The 13,461-nt window shown below is 44.7% G+C and overlaps 1 long non-coding RNA gene across 1 annotated transcript in view; it reads left to right on the top strand.

Annotated features, from left to right (window-relative positions):
* Positions 1-13,461, top strand: part of LOC122988351 — a 38,668-nt gene that overhangs the window by 20,306 nt on the left and 4,901 nt on the right. Inside the window, exon 3 of the long non-coding RNA XR_006404776.1 lies at positions 3,284-4,841. This is a non-coding gene — a long non-coding RNA (uncharacterized LOC122988351). The remainder of the gene's footprint in view (positions 1-3,283; positions 4,842-13,461) is intronic.

The raw sequence follows: 13,461 nt of genomic DNA, 5'->3' as shown, positions 1-13,461 counted from the left end.
AAACAAACAAAGTACTGTTCATGAAAGCAGGTTGTTCCGTGCAGTAGGAGCAGTGATACTCTGTGAGTGTGTGTGCGCGCAAATGTGGTTTGTGTGTCATTTGAGTGAGTGATTAGATACGTGTGTGTGTGAAGATGTGCATACTGCCTCCTTTTATAGCTATCTTTTCACCAATACCTTCCTGCTACTATATATCTGTTGTTTGCAATACCATCATGAAATGTTTGAGCTGCACAGTGGGAGGCAGCCGTTCAGTGGCTGCAACCTCTAGAAGGAATTTGGTGTAACACCTCAGAGCTCATATGACAGCACAGTGTTTCCTTTTATACTGTGAAGTGTTCAAATAATTTTTTCATCATATTATTTCTAAAGAGTTATACGCACTTGTACTGTATGACAAAGCCGAGCATGCTTACATCCTTTCAATGATTTCCTATTTTGAGCTTCAAATACACTGTCACTTGCTTGCTTTACAGTTTAATCTATGGATTTGTGTGTTATCATACAGTAATGTGTGTGTAGCAGAGGTGGCAAAGAGTTTAATGTGCGGCACAGTATTTCCTGCATGTTTCTTTAAAGGTGCAGTGTGTAGAATTTAGTGGCATCTAGCAGAACAGACTTGGCAGAAATGGAATATAATATTTATAAGTATGTTTTAATTAGTGTGTAATCACCTGAAAATAAGTATTGTTGTATTTTCGTTACCTTAGGATGAACCCTTTATATCTACATAGGGAGTAGGTCCTCTTCCACGGAGGCCACCATGTTGCACCGCCATCTTGCTACTGTAGCCAAGAACGGACAAACCAAATACTTGCCTTTTGCGTTTTTTGCATCTTTCGTGAGTTTCGTGGCCACCGTACGTTCTCCTAGGGGGAGGAGGAGGGATATGCAGTTTGTTGTAATCCGCAACCTCAAAGCTAGATGCCAGTAAATCCTACACACTGCACCTTTAAAGGTAATTTCTATGTGTAAGTCACATTCCCCAATGCCTGCTGTGCTGGGAGAATTTCCAGAAAATCTACAGAAGAAAATGTGAATTAATGTGTGTTTCCACCCACTGCTGTTAGGGGAATGTTAGGTTAGTTGGTGATGGTAGTTCTACAGACAAGTGCCACTGAACCATTGCAGAAGAAGAGGGCACAATGAGACAATGTAGTTGAAAGACTGCCAGTCAAACCTCAAATGATGGAGAATGTGGGATGTGGAAAACATGATGGAAATTCACACGTATCTGATGTTTTCATCTACCGCAAATTTTCAGCTCTTCTATGGTGCAGAGGCATCATGATTTATTTCCTAAGTCTATTCCCATTGCACATTGACACATTTTCTTTTTATCGATACACCAACTTTTCCATTTCAGCCAAACATAAAAACCTTAGTGCGATATTTCAACGTTTTTTTGAATTCCCGGCATTTCCACCAAGGTTTTTTCATGTGCAAATTGAAAATGCACATAAAAACAGGTGGATGGAAACATTTTGTCTCCCTTAGAGTTATATACAATGTCTCCTCTCTTCTGTGGGAAAGTAGGTCTCGTGGTAGTTAGATGTCACCTCATCCCAGTCGCAAACAGCAGCAACCTCTGCAGTTCTTATTTCTGTCATTCCCCTTCCTCCATACCTCCCCGCTCTCCCTCTTTTGAGGCTTATGAACAAAATGCATCTAAACTCTAAAGCAGCATACAAACCCGCTGCGTTTCTTCCCATAAAAATGCCACCATACCTCCCTCACTGCGTCCGTGTTCCCACCCCCTTTAATGCCTCTTCAGCGCTGCACTTGGATGCTTGGCTAATATTTATTGCACAACCTCTTTTAGTCGCTATAACCCTGTTTCTCCTTTTATTTTTTAAGTCCAATGCCATGGGGCAAAACCACCCCCCAACACCACCACCTCCGCTGCCCCTCCCAACCTTCTCCGCCCCCGTTCCTTCTGCTCTCTCTCCTTCAGCACTGACAGATAGACAAACGTACTGTTCTCTCTTTCTTTGCCTTTCACCTCTCAAACCTCCCTCCATCCATCCTGCCGGATGGGTACAATGCAGGCGCTCTATCCTGCGGCAGGGAGAATGCAGCCCTGAACTAACAATATCACCAAGGCTGCCTGAATGCCGCCGAGTCCCATTGTGCTCTGTCAGAGGGGAGTTAACACCCATGTCTGAGCCCAATGAATAGTATTATTGTGTCTGAGACATGCACCGCACCCCCAGTCCCCATCCATGTCCCCCTAACTCAACTCAGCCCCCCTCTCCTAAACTTGCTTCTCTTGTCCCAACAGTGTAACCCCCCCCCCCCCCCCCCCGATGCCCTTCGCTCTCTCCTTAACAGACAGCTCTAACTTCCAAAGCCTTGCCGGCCCACCGACTCTAAACCTCCGCACTTTACTTCTCTATTCCCTGGCAGTCGGCCCGTGGGTTTTTAGTCTCTTTTTCAGACCTGCAGAGGGTGGAGAGAGGTGGACAGAAGGGCTGTCAGAGATCTGCGGTGGTTGTGGCGAGGATATTTTAGAGAACGTGTGGTTGGTGTGGTGAGGTGCAGTGTGGTGGGGGTTGAATTTGGCCACGGCTCTTTCTCTGTTGAGGAACACAATGGGACCATGAATCCTCAAAGAAATGTCCCCCCAACTGCTATTATCATAAGAAGAGGGCTGCTGAACCCATTTGAATAATTCTAGATGATACAAAAGCTGAGATGTTTTCTTTGACAAAGTTTCAATAGAGCACCACTGGTCTGGCCAAAACATTTCCATTCCTTCACACTCTGTATGGCGCAAACAGAGAAGGGCGAGGGAAATGTAGTTTGAAGTATCACATCGGTTCTAAATGTTGCTCTTCTTATTTTTTACCATCAAGGGCAAATAAATATAAAACTCAGTGGACTTTTGCAGCTAAGGGAGCGCAAAAGAGGGTCGTTGTTGAGGAAAAACTTTTCCTGTAAATATTTCTAATGTATTCTATTGACGCAGTGGTGATTTTTATAATGGGCCCACTTGCACCATATTTTGCTATCTGCAGCACATCAGAATCTAATAGCTGAGAGTACCTTTGGCAGGCAGTATCTCTCTGCCTGACACACTTAACTCTCAGGCCTCCAATCCCTGCGGTTTTTACTCTCTAAGGTTAGCAGGTTCATATTACCAGCTGAGAGAGGATGCCAGAATCCTCCACCCCGACTTCTAGCTGATCAAAGACCAGGATTGACATTCAGAGTGGGTAAAATGCTGAAAGTTAAGATTAACTTGTTTTTTTCTCCATCTCTGTCTCTGGTTGTTTGTGTACAGCAGGAAGAGGAGGAGGAGGCAGTGGAGGAGGAAAAAGAGAAGCAGAGTGGGTGGAAGGATGGAAGGAGAGAAGGATGGAAGCAGTTCGAGGAGGTGGTTCGAAGCGGGTGAACCCAGAGCAGGTGAACACAGCTGTGGATCGCCATGGGCTCTCTGGCTGCCTTCCTCCTGTGGCCCCGGCGCTGCATACAGGGGTCCCGGGGAGCCGGCAGGGGCCAGCCAAAGCTGCGGCAGAGTGGGCAGGCTAGGCCAGCCAAGCCAGGAGAGAGGCAGGTGAGGCGGGTGAGCCGAGCTCTCATCCCCGCCGGCTAGGAGCCTCCGCGGCAGAGTGGAGCAGCGCGGAGCAGCAGAAATCAATACAGAGGAGAGAGGCTAGCAGAGGTTGCCCAGCACCGCCTGCAGGCCTCGGAGCCCAGGGACCAACCACCACCACTGCTCCCAGCTCCTCTCTCCATCTTTCTTTCTATCTTTCTCCAACAGTCCCAGCACCAGCCAGGGCCAGGGCCCTAACCCTGCAACCGCCCCACACGCAGTGTGTGTGTCAGTACATGCACATGTGTGTGTGAAATAGAGAGAAAAAGGGAGAGGGAAGAGACAGAGAGAGTGAGTCTTTGTGTGTGGTTCAGCCAGAGGGGTTTTTGCTGCGTCTAACACCACTTGATAAAACTTTGTCAGAGAGACACGGAGACGGCGAGGGAGGGAGAGAAACGGAAGAAGAACACAGGACGTCGAAGGTCTCTTCTCCTCCAACCCCCTCCCTCTTATTACTCATTCCACCTTAACTGTTTGAGCAAGAATTCATCGGAGATGGTGCGCAGGACATTTCTGCTCAGTCCCACTTCCAAGCAGATAGCGCACAATATTCGTAAGATCTCACGAGCCAGGATGAAAGGACAATTTGAACTTTTTCTCTCATCCACTGTATCAGACACAGCCTGTCTTTTCGCCTTAGATTTTCTCACCCTCACTACAGCAACTCCCATCAGAGGATATGGCAGTGCAGTATTGATCTATAAGGTGGAAGAGAGGAAGGAGGGCCCGGGCTTTCATACCTCTCTCTCTCTCTGTGTGTGTGTGGAAATAGCACCTGAAGTCCACTTACTGCTGTGCAGCAGGAATCCCGTGGCAGCAGAAATGACTGGCTGCTAATTGAATGAGAGTTGAAAAGGACAGTAGTTCTACCTGTTCAGTATCACCCCCTCCTCCTGTCTAATACTACTTAGTTTTTCATCCATTTTTCTCCTCCACACTTACAAAAGTCCTTCTCCACACAGATATTTTAGCAAAATTGCTAGTGGCTTAAGAAAATTGGCTAAGGAATGAAAATACCTGGCCTAACATCAGCACAGAGGTGAAAGCCTTCAGTAGAAACCAGAGAGGAGAAACAAGTTATTTTTTCATACAGGGATAGAAACATCCCGCTGAAAACTTCAGTTCTGAGAGGTCATGCCACAAAACAAACTGTACGCATCTGTGGACTTGGAAGGACATTAAAGACAGCCGGACAGTTGATCAAGCATTAAACCTACAGAGATCACAACGGAATTCATACCTTTTGGTGAGTACCTCATGATCATTTAATTCATTTTGTGATCAGTTCTGATAGATTCTGTTCAGCTAAACAAGGAGAATAACAGAAATATTCCTCCTCCTGATAACAGTGTTATGATAAGATAACATCTCTGCTCAGAGGTGCATGTGTTTTTAAGTGAACACAGGCACGTTGTGTAGTTGTTGATCTCCTCAGTCAGATCTCACCAGGAGCCCGGGGCTGTGATCATACTGTCACTGACTGTTGGAGGAGTTAGTTGTTGTTGCCTGTACCAGGGAAGGTATTAAAGCACGATTCCTGCCTGCCAATCTCCTGGCACACAGAGAGAGACTGGCGCCTCTCTACGCCTCAGCCTGGCAGCGACCCATGCTTACAAAATGGCCGATTCCTGTCTGCCAGCTGTCTCCCTAAGCCAAGATGGCGCTCGGTGGTTTTTTTAATGCCCGCTGTTTGCCATCTGCCCTCTAATTGTTAACGGCTATGCAAATATCTTGTAATTGCATTTGCATGTGCTTGATACTTAACCCCTCCCCCTCGGTTGTAAATAATAGCGGCTAGTGTAAAAGGAAGAAAAGGAAACACAATCCTGTGCGGTTGCTGATTGAATACACAGCAGGAACAATTAGCAAATGAATGTTGCCCGTTGTTGCCCTCCTCTTTACTTCTCTTTAAGCTCACCTTATTCTGTATGCAAATCATTGATGCCGTTTTCATGGTTTTGATGCTAGCTGAAAAATGGAGTGTCACCCCATCTTTCTCCCAGCGGCTCATTTTGAGACGCTCATGTGTCTTCTCATTGTGCCATATGTGACATCTGTGGTTGGCTGCATTACCAGGGTAGCCTGCCTCCTCTGACAGGCAAAGCCCACACTGTAAAGAGGAGCAGGAGCGAGGGAGAGGCATAACATAATGACCTCATTAGCATGCTCAGCACTCCCTGCTATAGGCCCTGGTGCGCTGCTGCGCCGTGGGACCCACCGGTGTACGCCCTTCTCACAGCACTCAGCATGCAACATTGTGTTCTCCCAACACAATGCGGCGCTTCATACAGGCTTTATTACGCCTTGTCAAAGCGCAGGGGGATCAGGGGTATCAGTGCAGAAGCAGCAGGATACGGGCTGTGTACGTGGAACAGGAGATGTATTGGTGCTTTATGGTCTTAATGTGGTGTTAGCTGTGCTGATGGATCCTCTGTTGCTGCTGTTGTGTAATGACATGTGTGTTTATGTTTGTGTGTGTTTGTGTGCGTGAGTGTGTGCCTGTGGTCTTTAGTCGTGTGTGTGTTGGTGCAATTGTCCGTTTCATTGTGAACTCCCGTGGCAGTCGTGGCCGTTTTCACCTGTCAGTGCTAATTTTTGGAGTGAGCGTTTTGGTGAATTGTCTGTGCCCTGGAAATAGGCTATCATCCACTCTGAAGACCCACTGTATGGTATCTGTTGTCGGTCTGTAGTAGTCTAGCCTTGAACACAACAAGGACTGAAGGAAGACACACACTCACATACATACATGGTCTCACTCTCTCTTGGGAAGTACCAATGACAAAGAGCCACATTGATCTTTTTTTTTTGCTTGTTTACACAGTCTGAGCCGTACTCTGAAACTTACTTTCCAAAATTTAAATTGCAAATTTTTGTTTTTTTTCTTGAAAAATTTGATTTTTCTTTTGTTGTCATTATGTGTTTGTGGATGTGGTTGGACAGTTGTTGTATATTTGTGTGGAAGAAAAAGGTAGAAGAGAGCATGAAGTAGTTTTGACAGTAAAATCTCTAACCATCCTTTCAAAGCATAAAATCAAAATGCAGATTCTACCAAATCTCAGACCAGTGATGTGCACTGCCACGCAAACATCGCCGCTAACATGTTTTATTCAGCATTTCTAAATAGTTGCTTATGGTGCAGCAAATTACAGGCTATATTTTGTCCTTGAAAACTGTTCAAGGATTAGGGCACTAAATTATCTTCTTCTTAGGTTGTGTGTGGTAACTGGTAAAGAAAGTGGGTGTGTGTGCTGTCATTTACCCATCTTAAAAAGGCTGGTTCACTCCTGTTATCGTGCTCTCTATCAGACTCGGGAGGTTTTAATCAAGCCTCTCTGTCTAATCAGCCTATGGTGACACTGATGAGGCTGAGGTGGAGCTGAGCAGGATAGTGTTAAGAGCCCACGCTAGCTGTAGTTAGCCTGGAGGGGCTGCAAGCTACTGTATCCTTTTGTGGGGGGGCGAAGGGGGGGGTGGCAGTCAAGAAGACAGACAAGCACAAAGCTCAGATAATTTTTTTTGCTGTGTGACTGGCGTGTCAATCCGGACGAGTCAGATTGAATTCATTTTATTTATCAATTTATATGTGTGTTTATATTTAGCTGTTTTTTCCAGGTCAATAAATCTTGTGGGAATGAGGGTTTGCTTTAAGTTTCAATGAGAAAAGCAGGTCAAGAAATAGAAAATGGAGAATTAAAGTGAGAAAATAAAATCAGTCGCGCAGTTCGAAAATGTTTAAAGCTGTCATATACTCATAAATGTGGATTTGTGTGTGTGGGCAGCACAGGAGGGTGGGGTTTTCTTGGTGGAGGGAGAGGGATGGAGGACAAGCCCCGAGATGTGGGTGTTAAGTCTTTATAAGAAGAAAGAGTAGTTTGTCTGGATCTTGGGGGATAAACGGGGTGGGGTTCTTTTATTCTTCATTTGCATATTCAACAAAAAAACAAGGAAGACCATATGTTTAATGAAGCACCAGATGAGCTTAACACCAGACCACGTATGCTAGTCAGCCTCTATAACTGTTACATAGGCACTCATGCACACATACCGTACAAACACGCACACAGACACACACACTTGCATGCTAATCCACATCACGCGGGTTTGAATGTGTCCATTCACAGGAGAAAAGAAAAAAAGAAAAAGGACACGCTCCCCAACACCATCTCCTGCAGAAAGCTTTCATGCTAATGACGGCGATAGCCATGTGTGTTACTACACTGCTGCAATTATGCATAATTCAACACAAAGAGAACAGGCAGGATGGCACAGTAGACCTTGCTTTAGGTGGACATACTGCATGTGCATGAATATAGTGGTGTGTATGTGCATGTGTGTGTTTGAGACACTTCATAGGAGGTGAGCAGAATGGCAGTACCCGCTCCTTCCATTCTCATAAGCTTTAAAGCCAAAGACCTTCAACAGCAAGCCTACATATAGGACTCCACATGCATCCTATGCTCTGAATGATTTTCACAAATCATTTTCTTAATTATATAAATGACGGACATTTAAGTCTTTTTAAATGTGTATAACTCTGTCTAAATTATGAATATTAATGTAAAAATTGTAAATATATTTTGTTTCAGGGTTAAAAACATCAAATTTGATCAGACAGACATGTAAGATCTCCCAACACTTATCATAAATTTCATTATGCTAGTAAAATATCACAATTTAGACATGGCCCCAACCCTGAGTGTTAGGCAGTTTTATTAAATTATATAAACCTTTTTTTTTTTTTTCAAATTTTTGTGTGACTGTTTCAATGCGGACTGTTCATTTGTGTGTGTGTGTGTGATTGTCATCCAGTTCAGTACAGCTTTTCTCATTCAGACTGCCCACTGCTATTTATTTGCTTAGGTATTGATTGAATGTGTTCCACCCACTGAAGTAATAGTTGCTGAAAGCATTTACAGCCATCGCTCAATTCATCGCGGCCCATTCCACGTCTTTCTTTCTTTCTTTCTTTCTTTCTGTCTTTCTTTCTTTCTTTCTTTCTGTCTTTCTTTCTTTCTTTCTTTCTTTCTTTCTTTCTTGTGACCAAACAAATAAGTGATCGGTTCTCTCTCAAACCAAATGAAATATGAACGAGTGCTTTCATACCTTTTAAATACACTCCAACTGGGTAAATTGGTCATTTTTGATGTGCCATTTTCAGGTATTGAAAAAGATGATGTCAAAATGTAGCATTCTAGTTCCCTATGCATGAATAATAGTAATAGTATTAGTATTAGTAGTAATAATAATAATAATAGATATTATTGTGCTCAAATGGTCAGAAATATTTATTGCCGTAGGAACATATTTCTCCACATATTACCCCTTTTTATATCCATAGAGCATTTAAAAAAATGGAATAACAGTCATTATTTCCTCTAAATTAAGTAATGTGAAATTCTGTGTTTAAAAACTTTCCAGAAATAATGATTAAGGTATCAATTTGTTAAACAGATTCACCGCCTGTCATTTACATAATAAATTGTATTTCTTTTAAGAAAATGAAAGCTTTTTTTTCTTTTTTCAGTAACAACAGCCGTTTTATCCGTCGAGATGCACTTGGCAGACCAAACTTAATTCATTTCATTGATACTCAGGCAAATTCCTTGTGTGAAACTACCCTCCTTAGGAAGTAATTCCTGAGTCAAGTGTTGCTGCTGCTGCTTCCTCAGAGCTGCAACACTGAGCCCCAAGTCTGATTATAGACTCAGGGAAAAACAGTCAGGCATTTATCCAAGTCACTGATTATGTCATTTCAACAGGCTGCAAACACTCAGACGGGCTAGACAGCTCTGAGGGGAGAATTATGAAGCCGGAGTGGAATGGAGGCTGTATGAAAAGGAAATGAAAATGGAGTAGTGCTGTATGTGTGATTAAACTGCCTGCTCGCCAGGAAAAGGCCACGCTGGTGTAGCACAGGCCTGAGATTTGGCCGTAATGAAAATGTGAAGGTGGAGGGGTTTGAACCCCCTGAATGACGTGTATGACTGCACACACACACACACATCCTTACACATACATTATATAGTATATGTATGTGCTCAGGCTGAATGGTTTATATGAGGGAGCCACTGAGAGTAACGTAAAGCAGAGAAGGATAATACGGTGCAGACAGAAAAACTGAAAGAAAAGGACAGCTCCTCGAATTAAAAATGAGGAGTTCTGATTCATGTTTAGCAGGTAATTCATACAAATACTGTTTTGCTGTTGCCCTTAGAGACAGACAGACAGGCAGGCTTGTGGCAGCCAAACCTTAAAGTCAGCCACATAAATATTAAATTGCACCATTCAGATGCAGAGACAGCATCCCAGTCATCAAGCGTGGGAACAGGCTAAATGATGAGGCGATGAGGGGTCTGCTCAGTGGAGGGGGTTGTGGTTAGTTCATGGCCAGACACCCCAGCTGCACTGACTTCCATTCAGAAACAGGTTAGGAAGGACCTCAAGGGTCAAGGTCAGGGGTGTGGGGTGTGCGTGTGTGTGTGTGTGTGTGTGTGCGGTTCGTCTGCCGTTCATCCCCGGCTGGCTGACTGTCTGTAAGCTGCCTCTGTGTTTGCTTATTTTATAAGCTGCTTCTTATTGCTTCGCTCCAGGGACGACTTGAGCTGAGAAGCAAGGGAACCCAACCCCCTCCGTCAACCTCTGGCCAGTCTCCAGCCGGCCCCGAGCCAAATCGAGCCAGAAATCAGTCCTGCAGCCCAGTCAGCCCCCTGGTCAAACAACCCCCAGCCAAACACAGTCAAACCCAGTCAGACACTTTGACAGCCCCCCTTGTCTGTCTCAGTCTGCTGCCTCCTGTAATTTAACATGTCGGCACAGGGTTCATCTTATGTGCACCCCGCAATCAGAAATATGTAGCTCATCACATCTACCTGTTTCGAACGCTTCGGCTTTAGCCATGCGGATGGATTTTTTCTAATCATCACATTTTAAAATTCAGATTAAATTTCTGTTAAAAATATTCAGTGTTCTGCATCCAAGTCTGGGCCATTTGCTAATTTCAAAATGTTGCAATAGCCGTATGCCACATTTTCTTGATGAAACCATCCATCAATAGCAATCCTCTTTATTGGTGAAATGCAGTTGGTCACTGTATCATTGCCATTTCATCAAATCATCTGAGAGGCGAGCGTGTGAGCTTGCAGCGCGTTATGCCACTTTGAAATAAACAGTGTAAGCCCTTTAAGAGGAGGGACTGCAGCACATGAGGAGAGGAGAGGAAATAGAGGATGGAGGGAGAGAGGACAAGGGAGGAAGGAAGGAGAGAAGTGGAGACACACAGCTAACCCACCCTGCGGTATCCTGCTTCCATTCTTCATCGGGGACTTATGCTTCATTAGGCTGTCTGAAAGAAAGACCCGCTTTCCCTCATCACCTCAATAGACTAGTCCCCCTTCCCTTCCATAGCCTGGAGGGTTCTCCTACAAAACCCACCTCCCTTACCTCCTGTTTTCCTCCTCATTTCTGCTCTACATTCTCCTAATCGTCTCAACTCGCGCTGAAATCAAGCTTAGTAACGGTAGTTTTGTGAGCGCCTCTGGTTCGCCGCCACCGCCCCCCCCCCTTCCCTTCCTCCTCCACCTCCACCTCCTATCATCCTCCGATCCCCACCAGCTCTCCTTCTCTGCTCATTCACTCACCTTGGTCAGACACACCACCCACCCACTGCTTAAATCCCTATCAGCATGTCAAGTAAATGTCTGCCCAGCTGGGGTTGACACACATATGCACACACACACACACACACACACACACACACACACATGCACACACCCATGCTGAAATATAAATGCACTGCACACACAATCTTTTGCTTGCTTCTGGGGTTTAGCCTTCCTCCCTGCTGACCCTTTTCACCTGTGTTTTGCTCTCTTCCCCTTCTCGCCGCCTCTCTCTCCCCCTCTGCCTCTCCTCGGGCACTGATCTGACAGTATGGTTTGGCTAGCTGACTATATCTGCAAGAGGTTTATCACAGGGCTCCTTTGCACTCCTTCTGTTGCCTACCTGTTTTTATTTTCCAAATTAAAGTGCTTTCTCCGAAAGCCGCTCCGTACCCTAGGCCATGCTCACCTTTACATCCCATCTATTTGATTAAAAGGTTACTGGAATCCTATCCTCTGAATTTGTTACAGTAAAATCTGGTCAGTTTATCTCCTAATAAAATCTGGAGCTGAAATATCTGGGCTGTGTGTTAAGAAATAAGGTTTCATATCTTCGGTAGTTTGAAGTCACTCTTCTACCAAGTATCCTTGCAGGGTTTTTTTCCCCAGAAGGAAGCCAACAAACTCAACCGGGAACATTCTTTAACACAAGTTTTCTATTTTATAAAAGAAACAAGTTGGTCAAAGATTTTTTTTACAGATAAATTTTGTTTAAGATATTGCATTCTTTTGCACTATCTACCTCAGCTATAACATCATTTCTAACAAAACAACCTTTCACTGAGATGCTATTACTTTATGATTACATTGTGATGAAGATATTTATTATATGTAGATCAGATTTGCCTGTCGGAGATTTTGTGTTTCTCTCATGAGTGTTTGCGTATCTGTCCACAGTTGTGTTTAATTTAGCATCTCAGTTAAGGCAAAGTGATTTAGCAACACTTCTCCGGTTCATCTAAATTGTCAGAATTGTATTCTTGATCTAATCTCCCACCAGCCTAAGTCTCAGTCTCATGGGTTGAAAAAAAAACATTTGTATAAATTGCATTTATTTTGCTCTCATAGTGCTAAATTATGCTGCTATCCTCTGTATATTCCCCTGCATGTGTTTCTGATTCCTCTATACACTGCTGATATTATTAACATAGAGAAGGACAGGGAACACTGAGCTCCCAGCAGACTTTTAAAAAAAACCCACACACAGCTCCCCTGTTTCTTCGCAAAATAAAGTGACCGTTCCCCGTTTTATTCCTCCTCCCTCCGAACCACATTTCAATCATTACTCTGATTTTTGGGGACAATGACGGGCACGGTGCATGCTCAGCAGTGGCCCAGCCTCTGTCAACGTAGCACAATCTTTATGTAAATGTATTCAGATGCATTCTCAGCCCCGTAGCCCATCATCTCTGCTGGGTGGTGGAGGCTGTTCAGTCACATTTCTCCTGTAGCAGACTAGCAGGCTGGAAACGTGCAACACAGCTACTGATGCGAACGGCGAGGTGGACCCCTGCCAACGCGCCTGAGAAACCCCTATTAAACCCTATGTTTATATTGGGGCTGTGATTTGCAAATGTGCGTTTTCTTGCCTTTAGGCATGTGCACCCCCTATGTCGTTTGACTTTTTCATCAGGCGCGCAGCAGACAGCACTAGAATAGCGAGGATGGGGTCCTTGCTGCATGCGCACGGCGAGATGGGAAGGGGAGGGGAGCGAGAGAGAGAGCGAGAAGAGGAGGTGTGTGTGCATTTTCATCTTAGTGGGTGCTCTTCTCTGGAGCCCGGTGCTCTGCTCATATTGAGATATTGCTGAGCAGGTTGACACAATTATGCGCGCACACACACACACACACACACACTGTTCCTTTGTGTATGGCTGTGCTCCTCAGCTGTGGCTCATCTCTAATGTTCTGAACTTGATTCTCAGCAAGTTCATTGCTATTCATTTCACTGTCATCCTGAGCGCCCTGTGAGACTGACTAAGTTTGCAGCCCAGGTTTCCCAGGCAGGATGTGTTTGTCACACACTCACACACACACACACACACACACACACACACACACACACACACACATGCCCACACAAACCTATTGTTTCAGCAGCAGCAGGATGTCTGTAGTCCTCTGGGTAAACGTGTGTGCTGACTATATCAAAGGACACGGTGAGACGGTACAGTTTGTCAACGACCTGGTTCTGCTGCATCCAACTAT

This window comes from Thunnus albacares, chromosome 9 (genome assembly GCF_914725855.1).
Source record: "Thunnus albacares chromosome 9, fThuAlb1.1, whole genome shotgun sequence".
Taxonomy (NCBI): Eukaryota; Metazoa; Chordata; class Actinopteri; order Scombriformes; family Scombridae; genus Thunnus; species Thunnus albacares.
The sequence above is the reverse complement of the archived record's forward strand: the minus strand, read 5'-3'. Positions and strand labels throughout refer to the sequence as shown.